Here is a 15,373-nt window from a genome sequence, read left to right as displayed (position 1 = left end):
GGGCAGCTAACTCGCCCGACCGCCCCGCCAAGAAGGACTCACTAGTTGAACCCCCTCCCCCGCCTTTCACTCAAGTAGTTGGTTGTGTATTCCTCGGTTGCGTGTGTACACACACACACACACACACACACAGCCCCACTACCTTCCCGTCTGTTCCTCCAATGTAACTACTGCATTTTAAAATGGCAATTAAAATGACTAAGGAGCTCGGTGATCACATTTCAACCCAGAGCACATTTCCCGAAGCTGGGGGTGAAAGTAGTCACACAGTCACACTCACACCCGGGAGCTCTCCAAGCGTCCACCCGGCGGCTGCAGCCTCAGTTGGCTCCGAGACGAACGTCAACACCGCTGCCGGACGCCCGTGAGGAGACGCGGGCGACCCGCGGGTCGCTGAAGGCGAGGGGCTGGGGTCGCGTCTCCGGGTTCTGAGCTCCAACCACCGCCCGTGCGGGGCTGCTGCAGCCGGTACTTGCCCCGCAGGGCAGGCTGCAGCCGCTGAAGCCCGGCGCCGCCTCGCGGGATCCTCCAGCGCCCGCCGGGGGCCTGGGGCGGGCTGGTCCGCAAAGGGGCTGCAGGCGACCGGGCAGGGGCGGGGAAGGGGAAACGGGGGAGGCTTACGAACCTGGGGCGGGCCGCCTCCCTCCCATCCGCCTCCCACCTCCCTGCCCTCCCCCAGCCCTTGCTCCCAGGCTCCAGTCCTCCACAGGCTCCGGGGGTTGCGGCGGCTCGGGGCTCCAGACCGGCTTGCCTCGTCGGCCACCCGCGCCCTAGCCTCCCCCCTCCCGGGCCAGAGGAGCAAGCAAACATCTCCCGGAGCCCTCGGCAGCCGCGGGAGCTGCCCGAACCCTGCCCGGGCCAGCAGTGCAGTGGGCGATGGAGCTGGCGAGGCGTCATCGCGGTCCCCAAGGCGCTTTTCCGTAGAGCGGATCACGCCGCCTTACCATGGCTGCAGGCTGCTACCGCCGGGGAAGCGGGTAGGAGGGCGGCAGAGAGGCAAGGCGCCGCGCCGGGGGCTCCTCTCGCTCTCGGCGGCGCGGTTCCTCTGCTCCGCGAGCCGGAGCGGGGCGCCCAGGAAGGAGCAGGTCCCGGCTCTGCGCTCAGCTCCGGCGAGACCAACAATAGCTCCCGCGGGGAGCAGAGCCCCAGCGAGCCTCTAGCAGCGCGCGCTCCACGCCCGGCTCCCACTCCCGGCCGCTCCCGGCCGGCGTCCCTGCCGGCACTGCTGCCCCACATGAAACAGCTGCAATCCCGAGGCTTCTGGGGGGTTGGGGCGGGTGTGTGCGCGCGCGTGTGTGAGTGTGTGTTTAATAGCTTCCCTTCTCTTCTTCCCCTCCCTGCCTGCTCGCCTGTCTGCCTCCGTCCCCCACCCTCGCTCTCTTACACACAGAAAGAGAGGGCGAGCGAGACACACACACACACACACACACACACACACACACACACACACGCAGGTTACATGAATGGGAGGCGGGAGCCAATCCTGCGAGGCCGGCGCGCCGCGCGGCGCACGGGCGCTGGGAGCAGGGCCGCACTCCGGCGCGGGGGGGCGCCACGCAGGTGACGGGCGCCTCTCCCGGGGCCACGCGCGGCCGCTCCCTCACCCTGGTCTCGGTTCCTCTCTCTCCTTCCCCCTTCCTCTCCGCCGCCTTCTCTCCGTCTTCTCTCCTTTTACCTCCTTTGCTTTCTCGAATTCTCCGTGCTCTCTCAGTTCGGTATCTTTCTCGGTCTGTTTCTTCTTTTTCCCTACTTGCTTGATTTCTCACCCCCTTTCTGAAACTTTCTCTTTTCCTTTCTGGACTTTCTTCTACTTCCTCTCCTTTTGCCTTTTGTTCTTTCCTCCTCCCTCCTTTGCCTTTCTCTCAGTATACATTTTCTCTCAGTATACATTGAGAGGTAGCAGGGTCTGGTCCCCTCTCCCTCCTCTTCGCCTCTCCCCGGGTCTCTCTAGGGCCCACGGCGTCCCTTCTGCTTGCCCGCTGGATGTTATTCCACACCCCCTCCTCCACCCCAACACTTTTCTAGGGATGATCCCTTTCAAGTTGCTGCCGCAGCACAGCCAGAGGTAATTAAGAGCTGAGATCTTGAGTTATTTCCACAGGCATGCAAGATGCCCAAAGAAAGGCCCTCCTTCCTCGGACAACTTCGCCAAAACCATGGTAACAGCTACCGAGTCGTGATAACAATCACTTAAAAAAATAGCAGTGATCGCAGTCCAAGAGATTTCTGTCCCTCGAATGTCTGGCTCGTGATGGCAAGCACATTTCCAAGAGAAGGGCATTTTTATATGATGAGAGTGGCAGTTTGACTGAGTGGCAACTCGGAAGGGCTTTGTGGGAGAGACTGGAGGAATTCCCACTCCAGCCGTGCTCCATGCTAGCTGTAGGACTTAGTCCAAGCCATTTCCCCTTACCCAGCTTCAGTTTTCTCATCTATATAATGAATGATACCGACTTCACCAGTTATGGTGAGGATTAAAAGAGAGAACAATGGAAAGAAAGCACTGGGTGTATACCAGATGCTTAATTTATGTTAGTTTCCTTCTCTAAGACAACTTCCTTCATGATCTTCTGCTACACTGTGTCTCTATGATCTAAAGTAGTTAATGAAGGAGGAAATGTGACAATGCTAATTTCATATAAATGAGAAAGGAGGGGTAGGCTATTTTGAAAACTCTTCTGTGTGGTGAGGAGACTGTCTAGCCAGTTGCCATATGCTGATTATAGAGGCATCACAGATTATAAACGTGGGGTGCTGGAATGCCCCTTCAACATCTCATAACTAGGGCATCTCAGAAAGGCAGGGATGGGTTGGGGTGGGTGGGAAGTTTCCACACAATCTGTCCAATCTATTCTTAAAATCTTCATGATAAGTGTACAGTGACCAGTGACAAAGCCTCTGAGACTAACCAAAATGTCAGGTCTCTGCCTTTGAATAGCATTTATCAACTTCGTGTTCTCACTACAGACATCAAATGCTGGATATCAGCTGTGGTAGGCAGTTAGATTTAGTCCTTCAACAAATACTTGTTGGCCACCTACTTTGTGGCAGGTGCTGTGATAGGTCTTGGCATTCAGTGGTGAGGCAAACAGGCCCTGTTTTCCAAGCTTACAGTTCAGTAGACATGTTTCATGAATGTATACTGAGAAAATGAGACACAGGCACCTGAAAGAGTGATATTGGTTTAGTGGACAAATTCTTTCATTACAGGAGGTCTAAGATAGGGAATATAAGAAAGGGATCTTTGAGAGTGGTAATTTTGTAAACCACTTTCAGTCTATGCATTTCATTTGACCAGTGACAAAAATGAGATCCAGATGCTAAAAGTAGTGGGTGAACCTATGTTGAGAAACAAAGTATATATATAGTTTCAAAGTATCTCCCCAGATGATACTGATTAATTTCAAAGGGGAAAATAGTAACTTGTCAATAGGAAACCTGAAGGACTCCACCATAAGAGATTAAAATCAGAATCACCAGGAATGTGACAAATATGACATCATGTGGCCCCTGATATAATGCACTGAGAAGGGCATAATATCACTTCTGTGGTATTCCTGGTAGACATGAATAACCTGAATTTAATCATGAAGGATGCCTAGTGGAATCGTTGGGAGTAAGGGAAGACTTCCCATAGGAGGTGACATTCAAGCTGAGAGTTTTTTGTTTGTTTCTCTTTTATTTTGTTTGTTTCGAGACACGTTCTCACTCTGTCACCCAGGCTGGAGTGTAGTGGTGCCGTCTTGGTTCATTGAAGCCTCAACCTCCTGAGCTCAGGTGATCCTCCCACCTCAGCCTCTTGAGTAGCCAGGACCACAGGCATGTGCCACCACACCACACCGAACTAATTTTGTTTGGTTGGTATTTTACAGATGAGGTTTCACTATGTTGCCCTGGCTGGTCTCAAATAATAGCAGTACTTGGGCCTACACCTCCCAGAGTTCTCAGATTACAGTTGTGAGCCGCCGTACCTGGCCTCAAGCTGAGTTTGAAGGCAAAGAATTAGCTAGACCATGAAGGAAGGGGAGATACTTTTTAGATACAGGTTAACAGTATGATGACATGGACAAAAGCATGAGACACTCATAGCAGAGTTGGACATGTTGGGTCAGGGTCTTGGAGGAGTCTAGAGAAGTCCTAGAGTCTAGGACTGGATTTTGACAGGGCCCGAAGTAGGCTAAAGATCCATTCTGAAAGTTCAGGTACTGGGGTAGAGGGAGGGTAGAGAGTTAATACAGGTTTTTACCTAGAGGAAGGATGTGATGTTGAGTATATTTTAAAAGATGAGTTGGCAGCAATGTAGAGAAATGGATTAACTGGGGTGACTTAGGAAGACTAGAGGCAGGAGTAAGTAGGTCATTTAGGTAAACTAAGGCAGTTTGCAGGGAAGCCAGATAAGGGAGGAGAGATTTGAGAGAGACTGAGGATGATTTGGGTTTCTGATTGGATGGGGGCAGCAATGAGATGCCCAAAGTGACCCTCAGTTCTCAAGCTTGAGCATCTCAGTGGAAGGTGGCACTGCTCATTGCAATGTCAAGAGTATTCAGGAGGAAGCAGAATTCGGGGAGAACTTTAGAGGGGAAAATAAGGTCAGTTGTTACCATGTTATAATCTAATTCTGTAGCTAAGTTTAGATTTTCCTGCCTGGCTGCTCTGTGCCATAGGAAATACTAGTTGTAAAATTCAGCCTAAGACCTCCAAACAGCCAGCTCTATGTATTACCCAGAAAAACAGGAGATTGGATAAAATGACCATTCATTATTGGTAATAATGGGAAAATAATCGAAGCAGCCTAAATGGTCAAATAAAATAAGTAAATTGGAGGATAGCCTTTTTTGGAATATTACGCAGCTACCCTAAAGTGTTTTTGCAGTTTTTCATGACATAAGAAAATGTTAGGGTTGTCATTTACAATATCCTGGTTGTTTGTTTTTGTTTTGTTTTGTTTTTTTATTTGAGATGGAGTTACCCTTTGTTGCCCAGGCTGGAGTGCAGTGGCTGATCTTGGCTCACTGCAACCTCTGCTCCCGGGTTCAAGTGATTCTCCTGCCTCAGCCTCCCAAGTAACTGGTACTACATGTGAGTGCCACCAAAAAAAAAATACAAATTTTTGTATTTTTAGCAGAGACAGGGTTTCACCATATTGGCCAGGCTAGTCTTGAATGCCTGACCTCGTGATCCGCCTGCCTCAGCCTCCCAAAGTGCTGGGATTACAGGTGTGAGCCACCGCACCTGGCCATATACATTATTTTAAAAGAGAATTCAAAATTTTTAGCTACATCAAAACCCACTTTCAGAAAAATCTGAAGAAAAAAATGCCAAATATTAACCATGGTTTCCTCTGGGTGATGGGGTTATGAGTAATATATATTTTCTTCTGTATACTATTTTTGCTATTTCATAATCTTCCTATATAAACCTTCATTATTCCACTACAAAAAAATTTTAGAGCTGCCATTAAAAAAAAAAAAAAATACAAAGACATGGCTATGACCACCCCCCCTTCCCCAACTTTATCCCTTTTTAATCCACCTTTCCCACTCCCTGCTGAAGAGTAACTGCGTTTTGAGGTTTATCTTTGAGATTGAAATAAGGAGGCATTTAACAAATCAGAGGAAATTAGCAGCTGGACTGGAGAGGGGGAGAGGGCGTTCTTATGGAAGCAGACACCTTATGAGAGCTGTTAAAACTGTACATATTAAAGAAGTTTGCATTGCCATTATTGATTCTGTGATATGTTACAAGGAAAAGAAAACATATAGTGGGGTCAAGAAAATGTGAGTCTTTAAAGGGCAAGTTTTAATTAGCAAATGTATTTAGTTGCAAAAAAAATTTCTTCCCTTCAGAGTCCAGCAGTTACTATAAAAATTGCTTCAGGGAGTAAGTACTTCAAAGCAAGAAGACACTGAGGAGGAAGAGGCAATGCCTCATGCCTGTTGTCTGACACCACATCAAATACGCAAGCTGGTTACTTAGGATTTGGACACCTACTGATAAATGCCATCAAACTTCCATAATTACAGGATGAGAAAAATGCCTGCCAGAGGATAGTCTTGGTCTTTGGAAAGGTTGCTGTAAATAGTTCCCCAGTAAGGTTCCCTCTGCATCTCTGATTTTTCATCTCACAGAAATATTTATCCTGTGGGTAATGTCTCCAACCTAATAATAATAAAACCTTACACAGCATAGCCCTTTCACCTTTTCAAAGGACCTCCACATCTGTTGATTCATTTAATCCTTGTACCCACCCCTGCTGGAATCCTACCTCCAATGTGTGCCAGGAGGAAGAGGGACCCATAAAGGTTCAAACAAAGAAGCAGAGCAGGGGCTAGAACTAAAAGAAGGAATAGGAGACATTCTTGGAGAGCCTTCTGTGTGGCCCTGGAGCTTCAACAGTGTGTTATCACATAGAATTGTTGTGATAACTAGAGAGGTAGAGTGAGCCACTGAGGCTTGTGAGGTTCTGGCTCAGCCAAATCAGAATCAGAATCCAGTTCTCCAGAACTCCCAAGCCACTTGCCTTTCTCAGCACAGCCGCATTTTTAAAAGCCAGGAGGTGAGGCTGGTGATGATTTTCTGTCTGACTGACTCCATTTAATCGGTGAGCTGTCTTTCTGTGAGGTTTTTCTAACCTGTGAGTTGTCTTTTAGTCTTATGGGAATTAGAAGCTAGTGTTTGGGGATTTGGTGATAAATGATGACTTTTGAATTATCTCATAGAAAATAAGGGGAAAAATCTCTGCTTGGGTTTACCAAACATATTCTCTTTTAGGGAAATAATTGAAGCTTGTCCTCCATTTCACCCCTCATTCTAAAATGTTTAGCAAAGTATTGGCACTTATAGGTTCTTAGTAAATATTACTTCCCTGAGTGAAGAAATGAATGCTAATAACAATAGCTAGCATGCATTGAGCATTGTGCTGGGGGATGAGCAAAGGGCATTATCTTATTTAAATTGTAATGCTATACTTTGTGGTAGATATAATTATTATCCTTAATCCATAGGTCAGAAAACTGAGAAGTTAAGCAAATTATACAGTCACATAACTGATAAATGGCAAGGCCAAAGTTCACCTTGGATTGCTCTTAGTTGCCACACTGTATTGGAGAGATGGATGGATGGACAGATAGATACAATTAATAATACTAGCAGTGGGCCAAGTGTGGTGGCTCATGCCTGTAATCCCAGCACTTTGGGAGGCTGAGGTGAGCAGATCACCTGAGGTCAGGAGTTCGAGACCAATCTGACCAACATGGAGAAACCCTGTCTCTATTAAAAATACAAAATTAACTGGTGACACATGTGGTGACACATGCCTGTAATCCCAGCTACTCAGGAGGCTGAGGCAGGAGAATCTCTTGAACCTGAGAAGCCGAGATTGCGGTGAGCCAAGATTGTGCCATTGCACTCCAGCCTGGGCAACAAGAGCAAAACTCTGTCTCAACAAAATAAACAAATAAAAAAAATAAATACTAGCAGTGCAGTGAGCCCTCCATGAACTGCAATACGTTTTTTGGCATGGCTAATCTTGTCTAGAATAGGCCATCCCATTAGAGTAATGGGATGGAGAGTTCATGGTTGCACCCTTTTTATTTCCTTCATTGTATATTTTACAAGACACAGTTACTTGTTTCTGCATTTGTTTTACTTTCTAACAACTGCCCAACTGCAATCAATGTAAGTTTCATACGTGTAGTGACCAGGAGTGTCTTGTTCACTGTTGTGATCCCCAGCACATAGTATAGCGCTTGGCACAAAGTAAGTGTTCAACAAATATTTGTAAAATGAATGAATGAATGTGAGCTCCCATCTTCCTAAGCAGTGGAACACCTGTGAGCACACATATGCCTGTGCACTGTTGATAGCGGGTATTTTACACAAATTTACTCCATCTCTATGCCAATGCTATACTTTCAGTCTTGAGGGCATGTGGTTTGGGCAGTGGGGCTGAAATTCAGATGATCCTGTAATAATTCTGATGTCTGATTGATTGTACTCCTCCACTGACATTTGCTCCCAGATAGCAGGGAAAACACTGATCAGAAAATAGTAGCATCTGTTGTGGTCAAAGGTAATGAGCTGGCAAAACTCTGTGGTAGAAACACACCCTCTGATCAGCTCCCACTCTCACAACAGAGAGGCACTGTATCAGCTGATATTGCTTGCATAATGTTTCCTTCTGAGGGCTGGTCTCCTGAAAAAGAGCTCTCCTAAAGCTTTCTCTGGCATGCTTAATGCCATGTGATACTCTCCAAAAGGGATGCACCTCAGCTGAGACCTCCTATCCTGCCAATTTTTTGTCCTATCTCTTCCCATCATTTGCCTAACAGACTTTGCCACTCATGTGGATTTGTCTTTTTAATGCATCAGGTAATGGGTGCTAGTTTTCTGCAAAACTAAATTTCATCCATTTCTTAGTCTTACAAGTCTGCAGTCTTCATTAGATCTGCATATTGGTACAGAGGACCATGATTGAGGTAATCAAAGATGAAACAGACAGAATAAACAAAAGAGCAATAAAGACCTCCACTAAATAACCAAAGCCTCTGTAGGGTGATTCTAATGATGGTCATATAAACGGTATGTCAGACACTAACAAAAGCCCTACACATATTCCTACATTTAACCTTTACAAAAACCCTATAAAATTAATTATATTACTACTCCCAAATCGGACTGCAATTTAGTACTTCAAGGCCTTATCAATCTGTAGGACAATTAGGACTTATACACTATTCTGTTTGGCACATTATTTTTTTTATGTATAATATATCTTGAAAACAGATCTATCTAAATATAAATAGGTATATATGTGTATAATATCGTGGGAATTGGTGTATTACTTTTTATACTTGCATACATTTTAAAAGACATTCAAATTTTTCATTGACACATAATTGTACACATTTATTGGAGAACATGTGATATTTTGATACATGTGTGCAATATGTAATGATCAAATCAGGGTATTTAGGATAATTTATCACCTCAAACATTCATTTCTTATTTGTGTTGAGAACATTTCGGATCTTCTCTTCCAGCTACTTTGAAATATACACTGAATGTGCTGGGTGAGGTGGCTCACACCTGTAATCTTAGGACTTTGGGAGGCTGAAGAGGGTAGATCACTTGAGGCCAAGAGTCCAAGACCAGCCTGGCCAACATGGCAAAACCCCTCTCTACTAAAAATTAGACGGGTGTGGTGGTGGGCACCTGTAATCCCAGCTGCTTAGGAGGCCGAGGCAAGAGAATCACTAGAGGGAGGCAGAGGTTGCAGTCAGCTGAGACTGTGCCACTGCACCCCAGTCTGGGCTACTTAGTGAGACTCTGTCTCAATGAAAAGAAAAAAGGAAAGGAAAGAAAAAAGACAAGACAAGATTCTTCCATCTAACTATATGTTTGTACCGATTGACCAGCCTCTCTTCACCCCAACCTCCAACCCGTCCCAGACTCTAGTAACTATTGTTCTACTCTCTACCTCCATGAAATCATTCTTTAGCTCCTACATATGAGTGAGAACTTGAGACATTTGTCTTTCTGTGACTGGCTTATTTTACTTAACATAAAGATTTCCAGTTCCATCCATATTGCTGCTAAATGACAGGATTTCATTCTTTTTTATGTCTGAATAGCATTCCATTGTGTATGAATACCACATTTTCTTTACGATTCATCTGTGGATGAACAGATAGGTTGGTTTTATATTTTCGCTGTTGTGAATAGTGCTACAATACACTTGGGGGTGCAGTTATTCCTTTGATATACTGATTTTTTTTTCCTTTGGATAAATACCCAGTAGTGGGATTGCTGGATCATATGGTAGTTCTATTTTTAGTTTTTCTTAGAAACCTCCATCCTGTTGTTAAAGCAAACTAAATATGGTCTGAGAAGGACTCCATAGTTTTATATTTGAGTCCTTGTGGATGAATGTAACCTAACGTAATAGGTAGACAAGATTGAAAACCTAACAGGAGTATGTGCCTATCACAACAGCTGAATCTTGGCAAAGCCCAGCAGGCATCCTTTGACCACTTATACACTGCTGAATGTTCAAACCATATTCAAATAAGGCAATCTCCAAACTGTCATCAATCCAGCTCTTTCTGAACCTCACATCCCATTTGTGACTTCCCTTTTTTGTCTATAAATTTGTTCTGACCACGAGGCACCTATGGAGTCTCTGAATCTGCTGTGATTCTGGGGACTGCCCGATTTGCAAATCACTCTTTGCTCAACTAAACACGTTTAACACTGTTTTTCATAAAGGCTATACTAAGTTGCATACTATTTTATTATATAGACATAGTGTATGAAATTGATCACAGAGATCACCGTGATTATGATATATTTATAAAACTCAAGCAAGTACACCAAGGTAAGACACACAGTAGCTGCTCACAAAAGTTAAATTATATTATCACTATCAAGTTTGTTGACTATTAAAGTAACCCAGAAGAAATTGAAGTTTCATATCAGTTTCATAACATATATTTTAATTGATGTGTTGCAGTAACTGAAAAACTATTGGGAGAAGGCTATATTATCCCTTAAAAATGTTCACACTGAATGTAAAAAATGAAAATATAAAAAGAAGAAAACATAGGTGACAATGTACATGATTTTGGACATGAAGAAGGAAGACTTTTTAAAATGTAAGATGATAAAGAAGATATCATAAAGAAAAATGTCAGTATATTAAAAAAAAATCTGTATATTTAAAAAACCAAGATAAAATCAAACGAACAAAATTCTGGCAAAGTATTTGAAATATACATGAAAACGTGCTACTATTCTTAATATATAATGAGGTCTTATGAATGTATAAGAAAAAGACATCTCAATAAAAAGTGCACAAAGAAAACCCTGTCTCTACTAAAAATACAAAAATTAGCTGGGCATGGTGGTGGGTTCCTGTAATCCCAGCTACTGGGGAGGCTGAGGCAGGAGAATCGCTTGCAGGAGGTGATGGTTGCAGTGAGCTGAGATCACACCACTGCACTCCAGCCTGGGATATGGAGTGAGACTCTGTCTCAAAAAAAAAAAAAAAAAAAAAAACACACAAAGAATCTAAAAAGCTAATTTATCATAAAAGCATAAGGTTAGGCATATAACATATATTTAAATCATTAATAACTCCAAGAAATGCAAGATATGAAAACATTGAATTTTTGTTTTGTTTTTGCTTATTAGATGAGCAAAACATCTATAAGAGAAGAATAACATATATAGAAAACCGTTAACTCTACCTATACTGACAATGGGTATATATTGATAGGACCTTTCCAAAAATTAATATGGTAATATTGACCAAAAACCTTTTATTGTGTGGAGCTTTTGACCTAGAAATCTATGCCTACATTTGATGAAGTTAATTTAAGAAAAAAAATTATGGGTGGACCCCCAAAATTATATAAAGGGGTTTCATCAATGTTAGTAGCAATGTAGGTCAACTGAGAACCATTTAAATGTCAAACAACTACTAAATGATCAAATGTATTATGGTATACCATTGTATGATGAAGTATTATATTGCCATTATATATCATTTTATGGAAGAATTTTTAATGAATCTGGAAAGGAGTCACAATATTTTTGTGACCTTTCTTTAATTATAAAAAATTCCCCAGAGATAAAAAATTTTGTAAATTGATTATAGCAATTATTTAGCTTCAATTATTGCCAATTCGTGCCCAGTCTTGTTTTATCTACACCCTTCCCTACCCCCGTTATTTTAAAGGAATTTCCCCATTTCATAAACCTCTTTTTTTCCAGTTTGTTTGCACCAGAATCCAAATAAATTTCATGTGCTACTATTGGTTGATTTATCTTTCTTTCTTTTTTTTTTGAGACAGAGTCTCACTGTGTCACCCAGGTTGGAGTGCAATGGCATGCTCTTGGCTCACCGCAACCTCTGCCTCAGCCTCCCAAGTGGTTGGGATTACAGGCGCGCAACATCCAACCAAGCTAATTTTTGTATTTTTAAGTCGAGTCGGGGTTTTGCCATGTTGGTCAGGCTGCTCTTGAACCCCTGACCTCGTGATTTGCCCACCTCAGCCTCCCAAAGTGCTGGGATTACAGGCGTGAGCCACTGAGTCCAGCTGGTTGATTTATCTCTTAAACCTCTTCCTATAGGTTTTCAGCCATCTATTCTTCTTTCTCCTGCTCGTACATTACTTGTTAAAGAGATTGGGTTGTTTGTCCTGCAGAGTTTCCCACGATACAAGTTATTGATTGCAGCTTTCTGGTGTGGTTTAACATGTTCTTCTGTGTCATATTTCCTGTAAACTGGTGATTTATTATAGAGGCTCTATCCAATTCAGAGTTAATTTTTTTGCAAGACTACTATATACATTGTACTTTCACAAATCTTTGTATTGTTAGCAACCTTCGATGCTCATTTACTAAATTCATCATCTCACTAGAGGTTGCAAACTGATGACATTCTATCATTGCTTCCTTACTTTTAACAGGAATACTTCTATATAAAAAACTTCCTCTCATGAACTATTCAGTTACCCAAAAAAGTCAGGATAAATGTTTGAGTTTTTCATTGTATTTGCCAGATTTCCAAAGAATGAGTTGGTTCCTTAGAATCTTCCAGAGGCAAGCAGTGTTTGTGTGTGTGTGTGTGTGTGTGTGTTTAAATTTTATGAATCAGTAATGAGCTCGTGTTTTAAATGTTTAATATCTTTTCATGTATATATTGATGTCCAATTTGTCCCATCTTTTGTCTGTGGCGAACATCTTCATATTGATTCTCAAGTGTTTGATAGCCTTCTTTCTCTCTGGAAGAAAAGATGTTCTAGGCTCATGTTATATCTATCCTAAGCCAGACTTAAAATTGTCCAGGACCTCCTCCTTTCTTTTTCAATGGGAAATGGTTTTTAGAAACCACAGTCTTGTTACTAGGAGTTGCTCATTGCTACTGTGTTGGTATTGTTTCTAGACTTTTTCAATTGAAATGGCTAGGATATATGTAATTTTTTTGAAAAGAAAATTTTGCTATGAGTTTATACCAAAACTTCTAACTCAGTTTTTACTTAACCTCATCAGTCTTCTAGCTGTAGCTCCTTTCTTCCATTACAAATAATAAATGATGCCATAGAAAAATATGTAATTTGGGGAAAAAGCCATAATATATATTTTAGTGGAAAATAATCAAATATATACCAAATATACCACTAGTTATTTCTTAATGATAAGATTAAAAGTAATTTTTAGTTTCTTTTTATTTTGCACTTTTTAATATTTACAAATTCCATAAGGAATCCATTTTATTTTTGCTATAAGAAAAAATTTGCTAAAAAAACAAAAATAAGCCAGATGGTATAAATTATAATATAGTAAACTGTCTGCCAATCTTATACATGGATAGAATAATGATAATCCATTACATATGTGGAATGCTTTACAATTTACAAAGCGTTTTACATCTATTATCTTTGATGAACATCACAACAGCATTGTGAGGAAGATAGGACAGCAATACTGTTTTATAGATAAAAAAATTGAGGTTTGGAAAGACCGCATATGTTGGAATCAAGGCTAGAACTCAGAGCTCCTGACCTGGTCTATATTCTCTCCCTTGCCTATCTATCTCTAGGTGATTGTTACTATATTTTCTCTCATTTTTCAGGAAGACAAGAAGACCCTGTAATGTTCTGCCTGCTGCTTACAATGCTATCCTTAGAACCCTCTTTCTTCAGCATAAAACTTGGAGGCCCAAAATGCCAGTACTTTTTTTTTTTACTTTATTTTTATCAAAGTTATTCATTAACATAATTTTAAAAGCTAAATATCCCACAAGAATTTAATGCAAAACAGAGTCCACTGACTTACAATTCACCATCCAACTCCACCTAATAGTCCCTCTTCCTCGAGGCAACCATTTTAACTATTTGAGCTGTTTTCTCTCTTTTTTATTTTCATATTTCTAAATATTCTGCTTCTACTATATTCTTGATTCTTTAATTGTTAAAAACTATCAGTATCCTTCCTACTATTGAAGATGATCATTTAACTTTTTCCTCTTTATAGACACTTCCCTTTTCCCTATATCCTCAATGTACTTATATCAGAATTTTGATTAGTGTTAGTATTGCCATTATTATAAATGTGTCAAAATTATTCTCAACTAAGCCATGTAGTGTACTATTATATACTGTATTGTTTAATTTGTCTTTTCTCTTGAGTTAATAATTGCCTCTTTTCCTTTCTTTCATATTCGCTTAGTGTTTTAGGTACCTATTGCTATTTCATCCCCAAACTACCAAATTATAAATCTTCTCTCAGTACATTCCACTCTATCAAGTAATCTTCCAATTTCTTTCCTTTCTCCTCCCCTCTTCTCCCCTCCCTCTCTTCTCCACTCCCTTCCCCTTCTTCCCCTTCCCTCCCCCATCCACTCTTCTCCTCTCCTTTCCTCCTCTCTCTCGTCTCTTTTCTCCTTCTTCATAGAAACTTTATTTCCTTTCTTCTAAACTGTGCCCAGTGTGGGCTCATTACTTCCTAGGCCTGATGCATAGTTCTTGTTTTAGGATCACTTGCCACCATTTTCCTGGGAATTTTATTGGATCTCTTTCTTGTAGTTGTACCTTTTGTTTCCAGGATCCTGTGTCTTCCTCTTTCTTTTTTTTCCGCTTTATACTAAAAACAAGTGTATGGAAGGTAAAGTTTTTGAGACCTGCTTTGACTGGATATAGAATTCTAGATTTAAAGTAAACTCTTTATTATTTTAATGACCTGGTTGGTCTCATTGTCCTCTTGCTTTCAGTGTTGCCTGTTCAGGAGACTGACAGAATTTTCTCTCTTTCTCCTCTTTGGGTGGCCTTTTTTATTTCTCCTGCTCTTTGTAAGTTTTTAGGATGGTCTCCTTTCCCCAGGGTTCAGAAATGATCTGAGGATTGGTGTGGGTCTTCTTTCATCCAATGTGCTGAACTGTGGCTGAGTTCTTCTACTGTAGAAACTCTGAGAAATTTGTTATTTCATTGATAACGTATTTGTTCCATAGCTCCAAAGTCATCTTATTCAGCTAGCGAATAAGATTTGAACCTCCCAGACTGTTTCTAATTTTTTAATCTTCTCTTTCCTATTTTTCCATTTCTGTCTCTTTGTTTTACTTTTGGGAGATTTCCTCAGATTTGCCTACCAATCTTTCTGTTGACATTTTGATTTCTGCTGTCATAGTTTTAATTTTCAGAAGGCTGTTTTAGTTTTTTGTTTTGTTTTTGAAATGAGGTCTTGCTCTGTTACCCATGCTGGAGTGCAGTGGTGCGATCACAGTTCACTGTAGCCTTGATCTTACCGGCTCAAAGGATCCTCCCTCTCAGCTTTCTACATTTCTATACAGATTTCATTCACTTCTCCTGATCCT

At 41.7% G+C, this 15,373-nt stretch overlaps 1 protein-coding gene across 4 annotated transcripts in view; it reads right to left on the bottom strand.

The window, feature by feature from the left end:
• TENM4 (teneurin transmembrane protein 4) overlaps positions 1-15,373 on the bottom strand; it is a 3,204,727-nt gene that overhangs the window by 830,990 nt on the left and 2,358,364 nt on the right. The window lies entirely within an intron of this gene.

Source organism: Callithrix jacchus, chromosome 10, assembly GCF_049354715.1.
Source record: "Callithrix jacchus isolate 240 chromosome 10, calJac240_pri, whole genome shotgun sequence".
Lineage (NCBI taxonomy): Eukaryota > Metazoa > Chordata > Mammalia > Primates > Cebidae > Callithrix > Callithrix jacchus.
Note: the sequence above shows the minus strand (reverse complement) of the source record. Positions and strands in the feature narration are given on the sequence as shown.